General features: G+C 43.3%; 1 long non-coding RNA gene across 2 annotated transcripts in view; it reads left to right on the top strand.

The window, feature by feature from the left end:
* The window catches only part of LOC138855184 (uncharacterized), a 180,992-nt gene that overhangs the window by 82,342 nt on the left and 75,041 nt on the right, over positions 1 to 23,609 (top strand). The window lies entirely within an intron of this gene.

Raw genomic sequence — 23,609 nt, 5'->3', positions numbered from 1 at the left:
GGTGGACTGGTAAGCCAGTGGAAGGCCTCGGTCAGATGACAAAAAGCTCCATTGATGGGTCATCATATAACCAAGACCCACGTCAGGAAACACTTGTCCTGTTTCCTGACAAATCTTAGCTAACCTAACCTCTAGGGTAGGTTAGACTGAGTTAATTATCTTAGGCTTTTCTTCAATATATACAGATTGTAATTACCCCCATTAAACAGCACATTTAATAATATTATATATAATGAATACCAGAGTTAATTGCAATGGAACAGTTGATCCCAAATTATTAAAGAGACGACTGAGAAAAATATTTAGAATATTGAAGATATTGGAAGAAATCTTCCCTTGTCTTGTTTCCTGACGAATAAAACAACAATAACTCTATATCAGGTAGATATACTGAACTCTATATCAGGTAGATATACTGAACTCTATATCAGGTAGATATACTGAACTCTATATCAGGTAGATATACTGAACTAAATTTGCATCGGTAACAGTAAAATCCAAGAAATGTATTCCCGGTATCCCTTAACACCAGCACCTGTACCTCAATACTCACACCAGACTGTTACAAAGCGGTCATGAGTTTCTTGTACACCAGAATATATGGACGTGCATGTGCTTGTGTATGTATGCATGGGTATTTATATCCATACATGTGTGTATGTATACTTGTATATAAATACCACAGTGAAAACAGGAAATAAAACCTGAGCGTTTTCAGGTGTTTGCACACATATATTTAGATGAATAGGAAGGCTTGGTCTGCCGAGGGGGCGGCATAACTACTGTAACGAGGACTTAAACAACACACGTAGTTTTAGTATGGAATATTTTTATTGATTTATGGTGAACGAAAGTAATAAAGAATAGATATAAATTTTATTGCTGATAACAGGAACTGGGTGTTTTTTGTTATGATGTTGATAATCATCACTTAAAACTTGAGTCATGACTTAAACGTTCATACATGTGTGCACAGACACTGACGTCACAACCTCTGTATACAGTAGATAAGTGAGAAGCTTGACAGAGTTCGGTCTAGGTGACATTAACCATAGAATCCACGGCGATGGTGGCGGCGCCTGTAAGGACGAAAACCTTGTCCACCACTGAAGAGTCTGAAGACCATGTTGAAACCTGGGTTAATACCAGGCCCGCGTCCATAACCACGGAGGAAATTAAGGTTAGCTAGTGCATCAGGTTGAGCCTCAGGGGCAGGCAGGGCCACAGGGACAGGTAGGGCCAAGGCCACTCCTAGCATCAGGCACATGGCCACCGCTACCAATGTCTGGGGAAGAAGAAAATTTACAGTATAAACGACTGTCAGGCTGACTATAGTAGTAACTAAAGGGAAAGAGACAGACTGATGTAATATTCATTCTGAGATTGTACCTCGCATTGTCCAATGCAAAATCTTATTGCAAGTTTTTCTCTTATAGTTACTGTTGCCCTTTGCAAGACAATTGGCAGTGTACTCTGAAATTTTTTGTATGCCCATTACGAATTTTCAGCAGCATTGGCAAGTAGCTTAGAAAGTACAAGACTCATATATGTCGTCACTGCCTGTTGGCGGAGTCACGTAATATTCTTAAACAGTCATGAACGAGTCCCAGTTTATGGTTATTACTTGTCCAGGAATTAGAATTTACTAGTGTATCATTTATGACCATCTATGTTCCAGTCCCTTGAACGTTGGGTAGGCATACAACAAGCCACAAACTCGGGTCCTACAACTGCTTGTGGATTGTTACACTTGTTAAGGACCAGTTTTTAGTACATTTATAAGATGTGTTTCAGTCGGTGTGTGATACTAGAAAGGTTTCCCACGATTCCAGTAATAACTAATATGTATTCCTGCACCTCAACACTCAAGACGCCCAGGAGCTGGAACTCAACTCTGTGAAACACAGTCTAAATTTAAGATCTGGATGAAGTAGTATTAAAAGATCCTTAAGAGTCCGAAAGGAGCCCAGGAGCTGTAACGCGACATCCTCAAAACTCCAGGGAGCTGGAAGTCATCCTAGTCAGATACTAAAAAACTGAGAATATTTAGGTAAAGCATTGTTAAAATATGATCAAGAGTCCCGGTACAGATCTATCTCAACGCCCTGAAGAGGCCCAACAGTTGAAAATTAACCTTTTCATTGTGAACAGTTTTCACAAATCAGAGAAGCTATAATGTGAAGAAATCAAGAGTCTCTAAGAGACCCTGGAGATAGAACTAATTATCCCCTGTAACGATAATTCCAGTTTGATAAGAATAAGCTAAAGATTTTTTTAATATTCGTCAGCACAGAGTCCTGACTCAGGTCTCACTCTCACCTCTACTCCAGTGTTATTAAATAAAGTAATTAATTACTCCACATACCTTAGAAAAAATAGTTTCTCTGCTTCCTCTTTCTTCTAAGAAGAGGTGAGATTAGGTAAGATTTGTCAGGAAACAGGACAAGTGTTTCCTGACGCGGGTGTTAGTAAGAAAAGAAGTTAACCATACCCCCGGCCAGGATTGAACCCGCGGTCATAGAGTCTCAAAACTCCAGCCCGTCGCGTTAGCCACTAGACCAGCTAGCTGGAGATTCGTCTGTAAAAACTTGCATTTGTGGTCACAGTGGTGCCTGTGCTAACCTTCCTATGGTGTAGAAATATACCTAGTTGGATGAATCTTATTGTGGCTAGCTGGTCTAGTGGCTAACGCGACGGGCTGGAGTTTTGAGACTCTATAACCGCGGGTTCAATCCCGGCCGGGGGTATGGTTTGTTTGCAATCGTGTCATTACGATTTCTTAAGTCAAGAAGTTAACATTGTATAAAACGCACATAAAACTCAAATAAGGTATTTATTTCCCAGGGACTTTTATTCGAGTTTTATATTTAGTATGATCACTTCTTTTGTTAGGTAAGGCACATATGCAACAGTTAGACAACTTTATTCCGAAACGTTTCGCCTACACAGTAGGCTTCTTCAGTCGAATACAGAAAATAGGCAGGAACAGTCTATTTTCTGTATTCGACTGAAGAAGCCTACTGTGTAGGCGAAACGTTTCGGAATAAAGTTGTCTAACTGTTGCATATGTGCCTTACCTAACAACCTGTCGGTATTGTATACCATTTTGATGTTCATCACTTCTTTTGTTGGAAAATAAAGTAAAAAGAATTTTTTTTTATTTAGATGGGAATTTGTTTCAGCCATAACACGAAATCAGTTAACAGCATCACTGATCCTCAGATAATTCACATTTCCTGATAACTGTGTGCAGCCAAGGCATATATTATTAGATGTCAGTAAAAAAATACGCATATCAAAGAAAAACTAAGAAGAAAAATTGGTATTAATTCTTTTTTGCCTTCCTAGACAAGACTATGCTTATTCTCAGGTAAGGATCTTGTGAAGGTTGAGTAGGAAGTGAGGATAGGGAGTGAATAGTGGGGGAAGGTTGAGTAGGAAGTGAGGATAGGGAGTGAATAGTGGGGGAAGGGAAGAGGAAGGATTAGAGAGGAAAGGAAAAGAACTGGGTGAAGAATTAGACACATGTACAACATCTGGGTATCTTTATTGTAGACGTTTCTCCATCCAGTGGCTTTATCAATACAAATTCAAGGACATAATGGCAAGACTAGAACTATATACAAAAGCCAATGAATAGCGAAACGTCTAGAAGTAAAGATACTCAGATGTTTGACATGTGTCTATTTCTTCATCTTGTCGGTATTGTCTACCATTCATACTCAAAAGAACTGGGTTTAGACCCAGCAACAAGGCATTGTATGGTATGATCTTGGTGCTTGACGCTTAGCAGTTCACTATAGGTCAAGCGTGGGGAAAGGAATACTGGATGGAAGTGGTGGATACCAAGACAAGAGTGAACAAAGTTCTTTCTTACACTACAGAGGGACACTCGGTCATGGACATGTACAAGGTATACAGACCATAGCTGACATCAGTGACATACCACTATATAGAGAGCCCCTTGTTTTGCTAAGCATTTCCCGCAAATTAGATCAATTTTGTCCCGGGATGCGACCCACACCAGTCGACTAACACCCAGGTACCCATTTTTACTGATGGGTGGAACATGGACAGCAGGTGCAAGGAAACACTCCCAATATTTCCACTCTTGACGGGAGTCGAACCCGTCATAGCGAGAGCTTTGACACCAGGTCCACGGTGCACCGTGGACCTGGTGATGGCGGTCCACTCCTACAAAAAAAAAAAAAGTGGGAGGATGCTTCCAGGATTGAATGCAATTCTATAAATCAAGAAAATGCGTGGAATTACATTCAAAGCCTATGAAAATCATTTTAAAAAACCTATTATACTATATTAATCTATATCATCAATTCTGAAACGGGATCATGAAACTCAGGGATCAACAAGATATAAGACGCTTCACATAAAGGACGCCACTTTGACTTTTTTGGGTTATCCCAGGTTCTCTACACATATGCTGCTATGTATGATAATCTATGTAATTGTATTTGTGTATACCTGGATAGACTTACTTACGGCAGGCTATGAAAACTTCATTTTGAACCATTTCCAAAATTGAGCCTTGGCCTCTGAACTACCCCTTAGACATAAGGACTTCGATATAAGACAGAAACAATAATGATACTGAATAAATCTGTGTGGGTACCTTTAACATGTGGAAATACATTTTCTAAACACTAAGATACAGTCACAACGCCCGAAATTTCAACTAAATCACTTTGCAATATAACGTAGTGGTAATTTTTTATCTGACTCTGGCAATTAAGACCAGGTACTTATATGGATTATGTCCAGAATATTATCTCTGTATAACTCCACTAACATTGGCTTCAAGAGAACATGTTGTCAATTGATGGTTTTATATCTTAAGATTATTGTAAAAACTTCCTCTTATATAAACACGAATACAGTTGACGCACCTCAGTAAAAATCTTCCGTGAGAGTTGAACTTACCATTTTCATGTCAGTAGAAGTCTGCAGTGGGAATATTAGTGAATAATTTCTAAGAAATTTGAAGTTACTTATAATATTCGTCAGATCAGAGTTCTGACACGGGTCTTAATCTATCGACGAGTGGTTTATATCTATCAAGTACGCCGAAGTAAGAGAGAAGACACTGAAGGTAACTCGTCCTGGCTTATATAGTGCATACACAGATGAGGGAACAGAGGACAACGTCATCCTGAACTTGTTGAAGCTGTCAAGTGAATCCTTGATAATTGCCACACTGCACGATTATTTTGTTGCACAGTTAGTTACAATTTCTTTATTTGACTCATAACGTCATTGTAATAATATCTTTATTTCTACAAGTACATGTACAAGGTATACAGACCATAGCTGACATCAACGACATACTACTATGTAGAAAGCCGCTTGTTATGCAGAGCATTTCCCGCAAATTAAGTCAATTTTTGTCCCAGGATGCGACCCACACCAGTCCACTAACACCCAGGATGCGACCCACACCAGTCCACTAACACCCAGGATGCGACCCACACCAGTCCACTAACACCCAGGATGCGACCCACACCAGTCCACTAACACCCAGGTACCCATTTTACTGATGGTTGAACGTGGACTGTAGTTGCCTTAAGGAAACACGTCCCTAATGTTTCCTGCCGTACGGGGGAATTGAACCCCGGACCTCAGAGTGTGAGCTGAGTGTACTAGCGATCCAGCTACGTATAAACTGTATAAAATAACTTATATCTGGCTGCTCTTTTCTTACCGTCATATTTCTTAAACTGTTATGCTTCTTATCCTTTCTTAACCCCCTTGTTAAGGTCGCATAAGCTGTGGTGCTCAGTTGTCGTACTCAGTTGCCGTACTTAGCTGTCATACTCAGTTGTCGTACTCAGTTGTTGTACTCAATTTTCGTACTCCACTTCACTCTGTCACATTGTGACAGATGCAACTCTAATAATCCTTTTTCTTCTCATGGGAATCCCTAGCTTAATTATACAACTAACAATAAAGTTATACAGTCAGCTGACTCATGTAATAGGCGGAGAGACGATCACATGACCTATTAGGAATCCCCCGACTTTGGATACCTATACCTGGCGGTCGATTTATTTATTTTTTCCTCCGATTGACTTTAAATTATCTTCCAGTGTGTTATACTTTATGAATCGTATTGTTATTATTCTCTGGGTTCCAATTTGTCAAATTTGTAAAGGAAAATCTGTTAGTACTTTCAGTGCACGATCCAAGATAGGTATCTTCCTTATGAATTATTATTATTATGTCAGCAAATTTCCTGCAGGAGGCTTCCAGGGTATTACCTGAATTATTACATGCAAGTAATTTGGGTGAGATAAGTGGGACTTAAGTCACAATAGGTCGCCGAACTGTAACTCCCTCGATGCCCATTTCTTCACACTCACAGAAAGCTAGACCTAACATTAAATTAATTATTACAATATTAAAACCAGCTACTCTGGTAAATTAAAATTGTGGAATGTATATGATTAAGCTTCCTGGATACACAAAAGAAATTTGTATTACCACGTACCATTTAATTAGTGTAGATGGATCACACAACACCTGCCTCACACCTAGACCTTACACCGGCCAGTTAGAGATCTAAATGAAAGGACTGATGATGCATTTCCCTGTGTGTGATGGTCATATCCCTTCTGCCATCCACCTGTAATTCTCGAGGTCTAGCAAATTTCCTGTCCCAGTTCTTCAGCAGGGGACATTAACACGGGTTCCTATCATAAATTCAGGCCGAAACCCCAGTCTGGCTCGGAACACGCCGAATTATTAGCTGAATTTTCCACGACAACCAGTGTTTACAAATTACAAATGGTGTCCTCCTGTGCAGCGTCACTCCCCCGGCTGTTCTGCCTCCCTCCTTACTCGAAATTTCTCGAAGGGTGAAATCAGCATCACATTTTAATATACAATTATTATCTAATTTAAATTTATGCATGCTGAATTTAAGAAAAAATCAAAATTTTCTACATCTTGTATCCCATAACCCTAGCCCCCTCTATCTCAGCTCACGTCACAGACATTGTAGTTTGACCTCTAAGCACTCAATAGTCAAAAGCTGCAATTTAAGTTCCTTAATAGACCTAGGAGCTATATTTCAACCGTTACAAAAGTTGCAGGAACTGGAAATCAACAATTTCATGAAGTCTACGTTTTAAATTTATGCACTCAAAACGTCAAGAATTTGTACCTAAAACTCCTAGAAATCACCGGAACTGTAGATTAAGACACCCATGACGGAGATATTTACCCATTCCAACAATGAAAATATATGAGTCTCCTGCCAAAACTTTACGGGTGATATCCGCAGAGTTAACCGCACGAACACCTACCTTAATATCATAGATTGTTGGGTTGTCAGAGTAGAGAAATAACATCCTGTTATATCACGGAAACAAATAGACTGAATTTAATGAATCTCTCCTCATTTAGTCTGCTATACCAGGACACTTTCCTTGCTCTTCTTTAGTTAAAATTATGATTACATGTTAACATTTATGTTTTATTTATTGTAGGTTTAACATAAATATATTTCCCGAAATGGTTAAAGGAAATTGGGGAAAAAAATGGATATAGTAGATTTAAGGCGGAATAAAACTGTGTAATTTTTCAGTTTTATTCACTAAATATAGTTCTTCAGAGAGATCATTATAATACCAAGTTTTTCAAAAAAAAAAAAAAAAAAAGTCAAAATATACCCTTACAGAACTCAATGAAATTTTCAAACTTCCTATAAACAGGACACACTGGCGTTATAATAATAATAATAATAATAATAATAATAATAATAATAATAATAATAATATTAACTCTCAGTACATGTACAAGGTATACAGACCATAGTTAACATCAGTAATATACTACTATATAGAAAGTCACTTGTTATGCTGAGCATTTCCCGCAAATTAGGTCAATTTTGTCCCCAGGATGCGACCCACACCAGTCCACTAACACCCAGGATGTGACCCACACCAGTCCACTAACACCCAGGATGCGACCCACACCAGTCCACTAACACCCAGGATGTGACCCACACCAGTCCACTAACACCCAGGATGCGACCCACACCAGTCCACTAACACCCAGGATGTGACCCACACCAGTCCACTAACACCCAGGATGTGACCCACACCAGTCCACTAACACCCAGGATGTGACCCACACCAGTCCACTAACACCCAGGATGTGACCCACACCAGTCCACTAACACCCAGGATGTGACCCACACCAGTCCACTAACACCCAGGATGTGACCCACACCAGTCCACTAACACCCAGGATGTGACCCACACCAGTCCACTAACACCCAGGATGTGACCCACACCAGTCCACTAACACCCAGGTACCCATTTTACTGATGGTGAAGGTAGACAACAAGTGTAAAGAAACACGCCTAATGTTTCTACCCTCGCTGGGAATCGAACCCGGATCCTCGCCGTGTGAAGCAAGAGTTTTAACCACCAGGCCACGGGGCGTTGAAAGTCTGAAGCCGATATGAAGAATCATTCAACTAATAGCACAGAAACAAATACTTCATTTTAAATATAATTAGCATATTAAAGATAATTAGCACGTTAAATATGCTTAACATATTACAAAAGCAATCCGAACCTTTATTTAAGTGATACACTCTAGTACTGAAGGTTTAAAGTCGGTTACCACAAATATTATCTAGTTAATGACGGGGAACAAATAGCCTGATTTATATAATACAATTGACAATTTGATATTTAATCCAATAACAATGCAAAATAAATCACCAGAATTGTCCAGTTATTGCACGGAAACTCTTATTTAATTGGTAATTCAGAATCCACTCGAACAACTCACACTTACCTGGAGTTTACCTGGAGAGAGTTCCGGGGGTCAACGCCCCCGCGGCCCGGTCTGTGACCAGGCCTCCTGGTGGATCAGAGCCTGATCAACCAGGCTGTTACTGCTGGCTGCACGCAAACCAACGTACGAGCCACAGCCCGGCTGATCAGGAACTGACTTTAGGTGCTTGTCCAGTGCCAGCTTGAAGACTTCCAGGGGTCTGTTGGTAATCCCCCTTTTGTGTGCTGGGAGGCAGTTGAACAGTCTCGGGCCCCTGACACTTATTGTATGGTCTCTTAACGTGCACGTCAGTGGGTATGTAAAGGAATCGTTTTGTACTCACCTATTTGTGGTTGCAGGGGCCGAGTCCTAGCTCCTGGCCTCGCCTCCTCTGGTTGTTACTAGGTCCTCTCCCTCCCTGCCCCATGAGCTTTATCAAACCTCGTCTTAAAGCTATGTATGGTTCCTGCCTCCACTACGTCACTTTCTAGGCTATTCCACTGCCTGACAACTCTGTGACTGAAGAAATACTTCCTAACATGTGTTATGGTTGGTGTGATGAGCGCCTCACCGACATGAAGGTCTCTTGGTGCCCGTGAGGCACTCACAACTCATTAAATTAAATTTCTCCTTCCTTTCGTTGGACGGAATCTAATTGTCTCCCAAATGCCAGGCGCTATATGACCCTTACGTGTCTAGCGCTCCCCCCCCCTTCCCGTGAAATAAGTAGATCTAATAATCGGTATAATAATGAGTATCACAACACAATGTAAGGTTGGAAGGTACGAGGATTTATACTCCGTGTGAAGCATCTGGGTGTCTTTATTTCTGTAAAGTAAAAGGACACAAGTGCAACTAATGTGACATTCTATTGTGGCAACTTTTCGCTCTGCAGGAGCTTTATCAAGCCATTACAAACAATACAACTAACGAACGAAAGTTCAGGTAAGATCCCAAATGGGATGAGCGGGGAAGACGGGACAGACGAAGAATAGTGCTGGAGAGGAGTGTTCTTAGTCGTAGAAATAGAGCCAGGGCTTAACCCAGCAGCGAGGCGATCGTGGGACAGATATTGAGAAGAGAAATTCAGGCTCTTCTGTTGGGACTCCGGTGGGGTGAGCGGGAAGGAAGGGACATGCGACGTTTAGAGCTAGAGAGGAGTGTAGAACTGAGCCATGTCTTAACCCAAAGGGTAAGGCGAACGTGGATCAGAGAATGGTACCTGTCATAGAAGGTACCACAACACAATGAATGAGTTGGTATGAGGGTATATATAGGCTCAGAGTGAGGTGCAATACTAGTGGTAGTAGTAGTAGTAGTAATACAATATGTTAGAACAATTAACTTGCACATGAGTAAAAGGATATAAAAGCTATTACTTGGGTAACATAAAAATAGGTTAACATATATTTCTATTGGAGGCTGGATAGAGGTCTGTTTCAGTGTTCATTTTCTGTAATGTGTTTGTGTGAACATTAAAATGGTATAAAATACCGACAGGTTGTTAGGTAAGACACATATGCAACAGTTAGGTATCTTTATTTCGAAACGTTTCGCCTACACAGTAGGCTTCTTCAGTCGAGTACAGAAAAGTTGATAGAAGCAGAAGAGACTTGAAGACGATGTAATCAGTCCATCACCCTTAAAGTTTTGAGGTGGTCAGTCCCTCAGTCTAGAGAAGAGCATTGTTTCATAGTCTGAAACAATATGGAGTTGAAGTGACAGGATGGAGCCTTATATAGCGCCAGGAGGTGAGACGTAGGTCACTAGTAGAACGCAGATGTTGGGAGGTCAGGTCCCTCTCAAATCCAGCCGTTCTCACTAGTAGAGGTTGTCGAAGTTGAATGCAGGTCTGTACCAAGATACCCTTGTGTTGCAGTGTCTGACAGATTGAACATTAAAATGGTATAAAATACCGACAGGTTGTTAGGTAAGACACATATGCAACAGTTAGGTATCTTTATTTCGAAACGTTTCGTCTACACAGTAGGCTTCTTCAGTCGAGTACAGAAAAGTTGATAGAAGCAGAAGAGACTTGAAGACGATGTAATCAGTCCATCACCCTTAAAGTTTTGAGGTGGTCAGTCCCTCAGTCTAGAGAAGAGCATTATTTCATAGTCTGAAACAATATGGAGTTGAAGTGACAGGATGGAGCCTTATATAGCGCCAGGAGGTGAGACGTAGGTCACTAGTAGAACGCAGATGTTGGGAGGTCAGGTCCCTCTCAAATCCAGCCGTTCTCACTAGTAGAGGTTGTCGAAGTTGAATGCAGGTCTGTACCAAGATACCCTTGTGTTGCAGTGTCTGACAGAATGAACATTAAAATGGTATAAAATACCGACAGGTTGTTAGGTAAGACACATATGCAACAGTTAGGTATCTTTATTTCGAAACGTTTCGTCTACACAGTAGGCTTCTTCAGTCGAGTACAGAAAAGTTGATAGAAGCAGAAGAGACTTGAAGACGATGTAATCAGTCCATCACCCTTAAAGTTTTGAGGTGGTCAGTCCCTCAGTCTAAAGAGCATTATTTCATAGTCTGAAACAATATGGAGTTGAAGTGACAGGATGGAGCCTTATATAGTGCCAGGAGGTGAGACGTAGGTCACTAGTAGAACGCAGATGTTGGGAGGTCAGGTCCCTCTCAAATCCAGCCGTTCTCACTAGTAGAGGTTGTCGAAGTTGAATGCAGGTCTGTACCAAGATACCCTTGTGTTGCAATGTCTGACAGAATGAACATTAAAATGGTATAAAATACCTACAGGTTGTTAGGTAAGACAAAATAAAGATACCTAACTGTTGCATATGTGTCTTACCTAACAACCTGTCGGTATTTTATACCATTTTAATGTTCATTCTGTCAGACACTGCAACACAAGGGTATCTTGGTACAGACCTTCATTCAACTTCGACAACCTCTACTAGTGAGAATGGCTGGATTTGAGAGGGACCTGACCTCCCAACATCTGCGTTCTACTAGTGACCTACGTCTCACCTCCTGGCACTATATAAGGCTCCATCCTGTCACTTCAACTCCATATTGTTTCAGACTATGAAACAATGCTCTTCTCTAGACTGAGGGACTGACCACCTCAAAACTTTTAGGGTGATGGACTGATTACATCGTCTTCAAGTCTCTTCTGCTTCTATCAACTTTTCTGTACTCGACTGAAGAAGCCTACTGTGTAGGCGAAACGTTTCGAAATAAAGATACCTAACTGTTGCATATGTGTCTTACCTAACAATGTGTTTGTGTAGTATAACAGGAGAGACTGTGTGATGGCAGGTTTACTGTTTTCAGGAGGATTCTTGCTAAGACTTCAGAGATGGTGAAGCTGCCGTTGTTTTGTTTAATTGTATTAGAAACAGCTATTAGTGGAGATTCAAGACACTTGCGTCTGCGGAAATTAGTTTCTTTGATCACTAATTGGGCGTCCCTTAACTTCATGAGATGACTGGTGGAATTTCGGTGTTGTACACAGGCGTTGTTCAAGTTATCGTTCCTACATGCGTAAATGTGTTCATTGAGGCGGGTGTCTTTATTTGTGAAACCGTGTGGCCACATAGAGGCTTTGTCAATTCACTACAGAGATGATGTAGGGAAGACAGTATTATTATTATTATTAAGGGGGAAGCGCTAAACCCGGAGGATTATACAGCGCCTGGGGGGGGGGGGGATGTGGAAGGCATTCAGGCTTAATTCGGGGAACTGGAGCACAGATTCAATTCCCTAAATCAAGAGCCCCTCACCAACATCAAGGAACCTTCCCTGAGGGGGGGAAGACAGTAAGAAACGAGGTATTCAGTCCCTGAGACTCGATGAACGTGATCGTTGAGGCTTGTAACACTGCTGACACCATCTATCCAGTGGCTTCTTCTGTATAATTTTCATTTTATCCGAGTTTATTGTATTGCGTTCAAATGGACTGTATTTTGTTCAGTTACATTGTATTTTGTCCAAGTGCATTGTATTTTGTCCAAGTACACTGCATTTCGTTTAAGTACATTGTATTTTGTCGAGTATATTTTATTTTGTCTAAATTGTATTTTGCCCAATTACATTGTATTTTGTCCAAGTACATTGTATTTTGTCCGAGTATATTGTATTTTGCCAATATACGTTGTATTTTGTCAAAGTATATCGTAATTTGAAACCAAAACATTCTACATTTCATTGCATGAATTCCAATTGAGGGACTTAAAGAACATCACACACATTTGTTTTATTAGTGAGAGACTTTACTTACGCTTCGGAATGAAAATATAACCGATTATATATCCCTAATCTGCAGGATAAGAACAGCTGGATATACTTTGTCTGGAAGTCAGTACTTCAGTATATACACACAACGACTTGGTTTACAAAGACACGTGAGCAAATACAAGGAGATTTATTGGTAAAAATCGGTCCTGGGACCTTGATCACTTCTAACATATGCAGGTAACAACAGCAACAACAAGAGAGAATAGGTAAGACCCCAGCGAGGTGAGCGGGGAAGTGGGGATTGTGGAAGAATACGTAGATAGGTGAGAGGAAGATTTGCGAGTGGAAGGGATAGTACCCTAACCCAGTCGCTAGGCAGAGAGAGGCTCAGGAGTTCTGGACGCGGAAAGGAATGCAAGGCTCAGGGGACATACGAAGGTTAATTAAGAAGACAGTTTATGTAGGTGGAGAGTGGTGTGTGAGTGACACATGGTGACCTGTCTTCTTGTGTTTCCTCACGTGTCTTTCTATACCAGTTTGTTGGTATCTGTTACCGTGTACTGGCGATGCTGAGAGCCTTGACTGAGTTTGTTTTCTTAAGACCATTAAATATAGAAACTATCGTGGTAATGTCGGTGCCCATGAGGACGATAACCTTGTCCACCATAGCCTGCAAAGCCTCTGTAGCCTCCGTAGCCTCCGTAGCCTCCGTAGCCTCCGTAGCCGCCATTGGGACTGCTTAATCCTTGTATGACGATATTAACTTCACGGCTTTGAAAACCATTCCCATAACCAAGACTAAGTTGAGGATCAGCTACAGCCTCAGGGTCGGGCAGGGCCACAGGGTCGGGCAGGGCCACAGGGTCGGGCAGGGCCTCAGGGTCGGGCAGAGCCTCAGGGTCGGGCAGGGCCACCACCAGCGTCAGGCACAGGACCACTGCTACTAGTGTCTGGAGAAGAAGATAACAACAATTAAATTTGTTATAAACTTTAGCGCAATTATAAGATGTTTTTCTGTGGGTGAGCGAGCCAAGAGAACTGTCCTAGGAATCTGTGGGTGAGCGAGCCAAGAGAACTGTCCTAGGAATCTGTGGGTGAGCGAGCCAAGAGAACTGTCCTAGGAATCTGTGGGTGAGCGAGCCAAGAGAACTGTCCTAGGAATCTGTGGGTGAGCGAGCCAAGAGAACTGTCCTAGGAATCTGTTGGTGAGCGAGCCAAGAGAACTGTCCTAGGAATCTGTGGGTGAGCGAGCCAAGAGAACTGTCCTAGGAATCTGTGGGTGAGAGAGCCAAGAGAGCTGTTCTGGGAATCTGTGGGTGAGCGAGCCAAGAGAACTGTCCTAGGAATCTGTGGGTGAGCGAGCCAAGAGAACTGTCCTAGGAATCTGTGGGTGAGCGAGCCAAGAGAACTGTCCTAGGAATCTGTGGGTGAGCGATCCAAGAGAACTGTTCTAGGAATCTGTGGGTGAGCGAGCCAAGAGAACTGTCCTAGGAATCTATAACAGCAAAATACGGCGCCTCAACCCACAAGGACACCAGTGGAAATTAGTCAAGGATACCAATGGAAATAAGTCAAGGACACCAGTGGAAATAAGGACACCAATGGAAATAAGTCAAGGACACCAGTGGAAATTAGCCAAAAACACCAATGGAAATAAGTCAAAGACACCAATGGAAATAAGGACACCAATGGAAATAAGTCAAGGACACCAGTGGAAATTAGCCAAGGACACCAATGGAAATAAGTCAAAGACACCAATGGAAATAAGGACACAAATGGAAATAAGTCAAGGACACCAATGGAAATAAGTCAAAGACACCAATGGAAATAAGGACACCAGTGGAAATAAGTCAAAGACACCAATGGAAATAAGGACACAAATGGAAATAAGTCAAGGACACCAATGGAAATAAGTCAAAGACACCAATGGAAATAAGGACACCAGTGGAAATAAGTCAAAGACACCAATGTAAATTAGTCAAGGACACCAGTGGAAATAAATCACATCGTCTGATTTTTGGGAAGTTATCCTAGGTAACTAACACATATGTTAGCATGCAAAATAACCATTTTGAAAAAAAATAGTGAACTTCCAAGCGCTTTCGTGATTTCTTACATTATCGAGGAATTGTGAGAAATCACGAAAGCACTTGAAAGTTCATTATTTTTTCACAGTATTTGTTTTTATATTGTGATATCAGCTGTTTGATCTTATTGTATTTGTTACTGTGTATTTATTGTATATGTTACTGTGTATTTATTGTATATGTTACTGTGTATTTATTGTATATGTTACTGTGTATTTATTGTATATGTTACTGTGTATTTATTGTATATGTTACTGTGTATTTATTGTATATGTTACTGTGTATTTATTGGCTTAGTGTTCACTTTGTTTTTAAATTCTTGAAGAATTAAGACACTTTTGCAGCATTTGGGAATCTTCATTGTGGAAACGTCTCAGCAACAAATGGCTTCGTCAGTCCGGTATAGAGATGAATGGTGGAAGATGAAGAGTTTGAGGTAATCAGTCCCTCAATTGTAGGCGAAACGTTTCCTCAAAAAAAATCTAATTCTTCAATTTGTCGGTTTTCTAAGCCATTTATGTCACTTCATATCCTTGTTGAGGCTAGACTGTCTAATCCTCCCCATCTTTGGTCTACACCTACTTCTTCACCTATTTAAACTAACCAACCATCCAGTTTGTCTAAATATCGGAACAGAACAGAAGGGACTCACAGGCAGGGACCCACTAGGTGCGAGGGAGAAGTGGGGATAGTTGAAGAATAGGTGGGGGAGAGGAAAAGAGTCGGGGCTAAACCCAACAGTAACAGCCTGGTTGATCAGGCCCTGATCCACCATGAGGTCTGGTCACAGACCGGGCCGCGGGGGCATTCCCCCCCCTCGAAACCCTCTCCAGGTAACCGCAAGGTATTGTAAAGTATTAATAGGGCATCTTTATAGGTCATGTGCTGCTGCCACCGTCAGTAGATTAGCACAACGACCTGAACACAAGAAACAGTCTAAATATCATCATCTAGAACCACGTGTTCTTAGCCTATATACAATACAATTATTCCTCAGTTTCTGACCCAGTTTGCAAAGCGATTACTTGCCAACTTCTTGGGAACTTCCCGGCCTTTTATATGTATTGCGTTCATTATTCCTCTTAGACAGTGTTTTTTATTTTCATGCTGACTTCCCTTAAAACGCAAATTATATTTTGGAATGTTTGATCCCTTTTACAAATATGTCCAGAGTTGTTTCCTACTCAATTAATATATCCGGTTACACCTGGTGTCGTGTCCAGCATGATACAATAGAAACCTTGTGATTCTACTGTTAAAGGTTTAACTTTGCACTTATAAGACTCCACTAGGATCTGAGTCAAACGTTCTCATCTGTATATTACGTGCTACGTGTTACTTTCTCTGCGCCAAGCAACTTCAGCATCATTTAATGTAAAAACAAAGAGAATGTCTGAAGCAGCGGTCATCTCGCACAAGCTGTCGTGGCCCTTAGTAACCTCATCAATAACAACAACAATCGTAAAAATATTTTCTACATACTCAGGCTGTGAGATGCGATTACTCGTTACTTAAATACAAGTGAACTTACCACTTTCATGTTGATAGAGAAGGTCGTACTGGGACTGCTGCTGTCGGATGTCTAAAGAAGTGATGGAAGTCTCCCAGTCTTATATACAGTACACACAGGTGAGGGAGCAGAGGACAATGGGGTTCTGAACTTGTTTAGGCTCACGGATATTCATCTCGGTAGTAGCCACTGCATGAATATTTTTTTTTACTTAATTATTGTTATATCTTCTTTATTTGACTGAAAATTTCATCCTCTGTCCAGTTGATTTTAATATAATTATGTTTTAGCTAATTTTCTTCTCCCCATTTTTTAACTGATTCCTATTTATTTAAAACGACATTATCTTTTTATACTTGTTGAAGCCCGAGGTGGACGACGCTGCACTCGTTGTTCTCAGTTGGTAGTATTGTGACAGAACAACAACCCATACAACAATACCTTTTTTCAGGGTTTCCCCGGCTTAGTTATATAATTATAAACCACAATACAATACTCTTCTACAGTCAGCTGACTCCTGTGATTGGCGGGGAGAGGATCACGTGGTCCATAATTAAGTATATCTCGAAGGATATGCATTATGATGGTGTTAGTCTCTGAGCTCAGTGATTTGCTAAGTTATACCATGAATTAAGGAAAGATCCTGGACTTCACCTTACGAAACAGACAAAGCAAATGTGATAGTAATTATGGACAAGGTAGATTATAGTGGAAAAATAACATTATTAGAAGAGAGGGGAACTGGCGTGCCCCTTAAGGCGTCACTCTTTGCTCGTGTAGACATTACTGGAAGAAGGATCAAGGAGGAGTTTAAAGCCAGAGCGAGTCTTGAAGACATTTATGAAAGGAACCTGGGTGATTTCAGAGCAAAAGTCGGCAGAGTCATAGTTATGGTGAGGGGTCACTGGGCATTTGTCATAGTGACAACAGCAAGGACAGAGCCTAAAAAAAAAAAGACGGAGAAAGTGACTGGAGGAGTCAAACGTATTTACTGGGAAACTGATATGAAACCATCCAAACCATGAGTAGTCATCCATACATAAAACACAAGCGAGAATAACCACTAAAGGAACCGTACGGACGGTGACAAACACCCAAGCATGAATGTAGATCCGTCTGATTAGCCCAGAAGGAAAAGAAGTGCAGAGAAAAGATAAAAAAAACTCTGGTGCTATCCAAGAAAGGGAGTCTCCCGGATCCACTGAATGGGTATCTTTAAACACTTCCTTGAAGAAAGCTCGACTTTTCCTAGGAAAATCACAACGTAAATAAGCACACACAAAAAAATGAGGTTAATAAAAGAAATGTGTTAAAAAAAGACCGGGTGAAAAAAATAGATATTGTTGCTCTAATTACTGGAAACGAAGTCGGTCATTTTCCAGTACTGGAACACACGTACCCGTGATGGACTGAACACATCAACTCAAGGCTAAGGGACTAATTACCTCAAACTCCCACTCATCTTCCACCACTCATCTCTGTACCGAACTGAAGAAGCCACTTGTTGGCGAAACGTTTCCACAATATTCTTAAATGTTGCAAAAGTTTCTAATTATTCAACTTATCGATTTTCTAAACTATCTATATCATATATGTTACAAGTTACTTTAATATGTTTATTCTGCACCCCATACCCATCCTGTACCTTAACATTACAAAGGTACATCATGGGTCCAGGGACTGTACCTCAACATTACAGAGGCACACCATGGGTCCAGGGACTGTACCTCAACATTACAGAGGCACATCATGGGTCCAGTTACTGTACCTCAACATTACAGAGGTACATCATGGGTCCAGGTACTGTACCTCAACATTACAGAGGTACATCATGGGTCCAGGGATTGTACCTCAACATTACAGAGGCACATCATGGGTCCAGGGACTGTACCTCAACATTACAGAGGCACATCATGGGTCCAGGGACTGTACCTCAACATTACAGAGGTACATCATGGGTCCAGGGACTGTACCTCAACATTACAGAGGCACATCATGGGTCCAGGGACTGTACCCCAACATTACAGAGGCACATCATGGGTCCAGGACTGTACCTCAACATTACAGAGGTGCATCATGGGTCCAGGGACTGTACCCCAACATTACAGAGGTGCATCATGGGTCCAGGGACTGTACCTCAACATTACAGAGGTACATCATGGGTCCAGGGACTGTACCTCAACATTACAGAGGCACATCATGGGTCCAGGGACTGTACCCCAACATTACAGAGGCACATCATGGGTCCAGGGACTGTACCTCAACATTACAGAGGCACATCATGGGTCCAGGGACTGTACCCCAACATTACAGAAGCACATCATGGGTCCAGGGACTGTACCTCAACATTACAGAGGCACATCATGGGTCCAGGGACTGTACCTCAACATTACAGAGGTACATCATGGGTCCAGGGACTGTACCTCAACATTACAGAGGTACATAATGGATCCAGGGACTGTACCTCAACATTACAGAGGTACATAATGGGTCCAGGGAAACCAAAATTAAGGCATTGTTTGTGTCCGTCCTGAACAGGACTCGAAGGTTTTGTGGACTCGAGGATCCTCTCCTATATGTGAGTCATCGGTGTATTGTGCCATCTGTAGTGTTGTGAATTGTTCCAGCTGCAGTATTGTGAATTGTACCAGCAGCAGTGTTGTGAATTGTACCAGCAGTAGTGTTGTGAATTGTTCCAGCAGCAGTGTTGTGAATTGTTCCAGCTGCAGTGTTGTGAACTGTTCCAGCTGCAGTGTTGTGAATTATTCCAGATGCAGGATTATGAATTGATCCAGTTACAATATTGTGAGTTGTTCTAACTGTAGCATTGTGAATTGTACCAGCTGTAATGTTGTGAACTGAACCAGTGGCAGTATTGTGAACTGTTCCTGTGTAAGCTGTATCAGCTACAGTATTGTGAATTGTATCAGCTGCAGCTTGTGAAATATTCCAGCTACAGCGCTGTAAATTGTACTTGCTACAGTATTGTACTCACCTCATTCTCGCCTAATTGTGGTTGCGGGGTTCGATTCATAGCTCCTGGCCCCGCCTCTTCACTGATCGCTACTAAGTCACTCTCTCTCCTTGCTCCATGAGCTTTATCATACCTCATCTTAAAGCTATATATGGATCTAACCTCCACTACGTCACTCTCCAAAGTATTCCACTTCCTTAGAACTCTATGACTGAAGAAGTACTTCCTAACATCACTCTTACACATCTGAGTCTTCAACTTCCAGTTGTGACTCCATGTTGCTGTGTCCTATCTCTGGAACATCCTGTCTCTCTCCAAATGTCAATTTCTCTCAGTATTTTATATGTTGTTATCATGTCTCCCATGTCCCTCTTGTCCTCCAGTGACGTCAGGTCGATTTCCCTTAACCTTTCTTCGTAGGACATACCTTTAGCTCCGGGACTAGTCTTGTTGCAAATCTTTGCACTTTCTCTAATTTCTTGATGTGCTTGACCAGGTGTGGGTTCCAAAATGGTGCTGCATACTCAGATATGGACCTGACGTACACGGTGTACAGTGCCTGACGTGCACGGTGTTTGTGCCTAACGCACACGGTGTACGGTGCCTGACGTACATGGTGTACAGTGCCTGACGTACACGGTGTACAGTGCCTGACGTACACGGTGTACCGTGCCTGCCGTACACGGTGTACCGTGCCTGGCGTACACGGTGTATAGTGTCTGGCGTACACGGTGTACAGTGCCTGACGAACACGGTGTACCGTGCCTGACGTACACGGTGTACAGTGCCTGACGATCACGGTGTACCGTGCCTGACATACACGGCGTACAGTGCCTGACGTACACGGTGTACCGTCCCTGACGTACACGGTGTACAGTGCCTGACGTACACGGTGTACCGTGCCTGACACACACGGTGTACAGTGCCTGACATACACGGTGTACAGTGCGTGACGTACACGGTGTACCGTGCCTGAGGTACATGGTGTACAGTGCCTGACGTACACGGTGTACAGTGCCTGACGTACATGGTGTACAGTGCCTGACGTACACGGTGTACAGTGCCTGACGTACACGGTGTACCGTGCCTGGCGTACACGGTGTACAGTGCCTGACGAACACGGTGTACCGTGCCTGACGTACACGGTGTACAGTGCCTGACGATCACGGTGTACCGTGCCTGACATACACGGTGTACAGTGCCTGACGTACACGGTGTACCGTCCCTGACGTACACGGTGTACAGTGCCTGACGTACACGGTGTACCGTGCCTGACACACACGGTGTACAGTGCCTGACATACACGGTGTACAGTGCCTGACGTACACGGTGTACCGTGCCTGACGTACACGGTGTACCGTGCCTGGCGTACACGGTGTACAGTGCCTGACGAACACGGTGTACCGTGCCTGACGTACACGGTGTACAGTGCCTGACGATCACGGTGTACCGTGCCTGACATACACGGCGTACAGTGCCTGACGTACACGGTGTACCGTCCCTGACGTACACGGTGTACAGTGCCTGACGTACACGGTGTACCGTGCCTGACACACACGGTGTACAGTGCCTGACATACACGGTGTACAGTGCCTGACGTACACGGTGTACCGTGCCTGACGTACATGGTGTACAGTGCCTGACGTACACGGTGTACAGTGCCTGACGTACATGGTGTACAGTGCCTGACGTACACGGTGTACCGTGCCTGACGTACATGGTGTACAGTGCCTGACGTACACGGTGTACCGTGCCTGACGTACATGGTGTACAGTGCCTGACGTACACGGTGTACCGTGCCTGACGTACATGGTGTACAGTGCCTGACGTACACGGTGTACCGTGCCTGACACACACGATGTACAGTGCTTGACGATCACGGTGTACCGTGCCTGACATACACGGTGTACAGTGCCTGACGTACACGGTGTACCGTGCCTGACGTACACGGTGTACAGTGCCTGACGTACACGGTGTACCGTGCCTGACGTACACGATGTACAGTGCCTGACGTACACGGTGTACAGTGCCTGACGTACACGGTGTACAGTGCCTGACGTACACGGTGTACAATGCCTCACGAACACGGTGTACCGTGCCTGACGTACATGGTGTACAGTGCCTGACGATCACGGTGTACCGTGCCTGACACACACGGTGCACAGTGCCTGACGTACACGGTGTACCGTGCCTGACGTACACGGTGTACAGTGCCTGACGTACACGGTATACAGTGCCTGACGAACACGGTGTACCGTGCCTGACGTACACGGTGTACAGTGCCTGACGTACACGGTGTACAGTGCCTGACGATCACGGTGTACCGTGCCTGACGTACACGGTGTACAGTGCCTCACGTACACGGTGTACCGTGCCTGACGTACACGGTGTACCGTGCCTGACGTACACGGTGTACCGTGCCTGACGTACACGGTGTACCGTGCCTGACGTACACGGTGTACAGTGCCTCACGTACACGGTGTGCCGTGCCTGACGTACACGGTGTACCGTGCCTGACGTACACGGTGTACCGTGCCTGACGTACACGGTGTACCGTGCCTGACGTACACGGTGTACCGTGCCTGACGTACACGGTGTACAGTGCCTCACGTACACGGTGTGCCGTGCCTGACGTACACGGTGTACCGTGCCTGACGTACACGGTGTACCGTGCCTGACGTACACGGTGTACCGTGCCTGACGTACACGGTGTACCGTGCCTGACACACACGGTGTACAGTGCCTGACGTACACGGTGTACCGTGCCTGACGTACACGGTGTACCGTGCCTGACGTACACGGTGTACCGTGCCTGACACACACGGTGTACAGTGCCTGACGTACACGGTGTACAGTGCCTGACGTACACGGTGTAAGCATTTTATTAGTTTCACGTGAACATAAATAATAAACACAACCAGAGAGAAGGTGACACATCTACGTGTTTGTTTACATCTTACCAGTCAGTGTGCTGGAACCATGTTCTCACCCCTGACGCACCTACATGTTTGTTTACATCTTACCAGTCAGTGTGCTGGAACCATGTTCTCACCCCTGACGCACCTACGTGTTTGTTTACATCTTACCAGTCAATGTGCTGGAACCATGTTCTCACCCCTGACGCACCTACGTATTTGTTTACATCTTACCAGTCAGTGTGCTGGAACCATGTTCTCACCCCTGACGCACCTACGTGTTTGTTTACATCTTACCAGTCAGTGTGCTGGAACCATGTTCTCACCCCTGACGCACCTACGTGTTTGTTTACATCTTACCAGTCAGTGTGCTGGAACCATGTTCTCACCCCTGACGCAGAAACGTTCACCAATGTCTTATATCCGTTTTACTTGCCCCCAAATCCGCCAAAAGCCACCGCCAGATTCGATATTCCCGCCGTATCCTTCGTAGCCTTCAAGATTAGCTGGAGTCTGGCTATCTGGCGAGCAAAACTAGCTGGAGTCTGACTATCTGGCGACCAAAACTAGCTGGAATCTGGCTAGCAAAACTAGCTGGAATCTGGCTATCTGGTTAACAAAACTAGCTGGAGTCTGGCTATCTGGCTAACAAAACTAGCTGAAGTCTGGTTATCTAACAAAACTAGCTGGAGTCTGGTTATCTGGCGAGCAAATCTAGCTGGAGTCTGGCTATCTCTAACTCTCTCTGGATAGCTGAGGTCAGTTAAAGGTTCTTGTTTCACCTTGATGCGTCTCCCACCACACTACAGCTTGCAGGAAATTTTTTAAGCTAATACCATGGATAATGGGAAAGATGGGAGTATAAATGGAATTCTACCACCATCACCACCACTACCACTACCACTAGCATCACTACCACTACCCCCACCATCACAACCACCACCACTACCCCACCATCACTGCCACTACCTCTACCATCACTACCACTACAACCACCACCAACACCATAACTACCATTACTTGCACTTGTACAGTTGCCACCACTATGCTCTTAGCCCAGTTTGTTAGTGGACAGTCTCGTTGATTATGTTAATGTAGTGTGTGTGTGTGTGTGTACT

The sequence above is a fragment of the Cherax quadricarinatus genome, chromosome 84 (genome assembly GCF_038502225.1).
Source record: "Cherax quadricarinatus isolate ZL_2023a chromosome 84, ASM3850222v1, whole genome shotgun sequence".
Taxonomy (NCBI): Eukaryota; Metazoa; Arthropoda; class Malacostraca; order Decapoda; family Parastacidae; genus Cherax; species Cherax quadricarinatus.
This window is presented reverse-complemented; position numbering and strand designations above follow the sequence as displayed.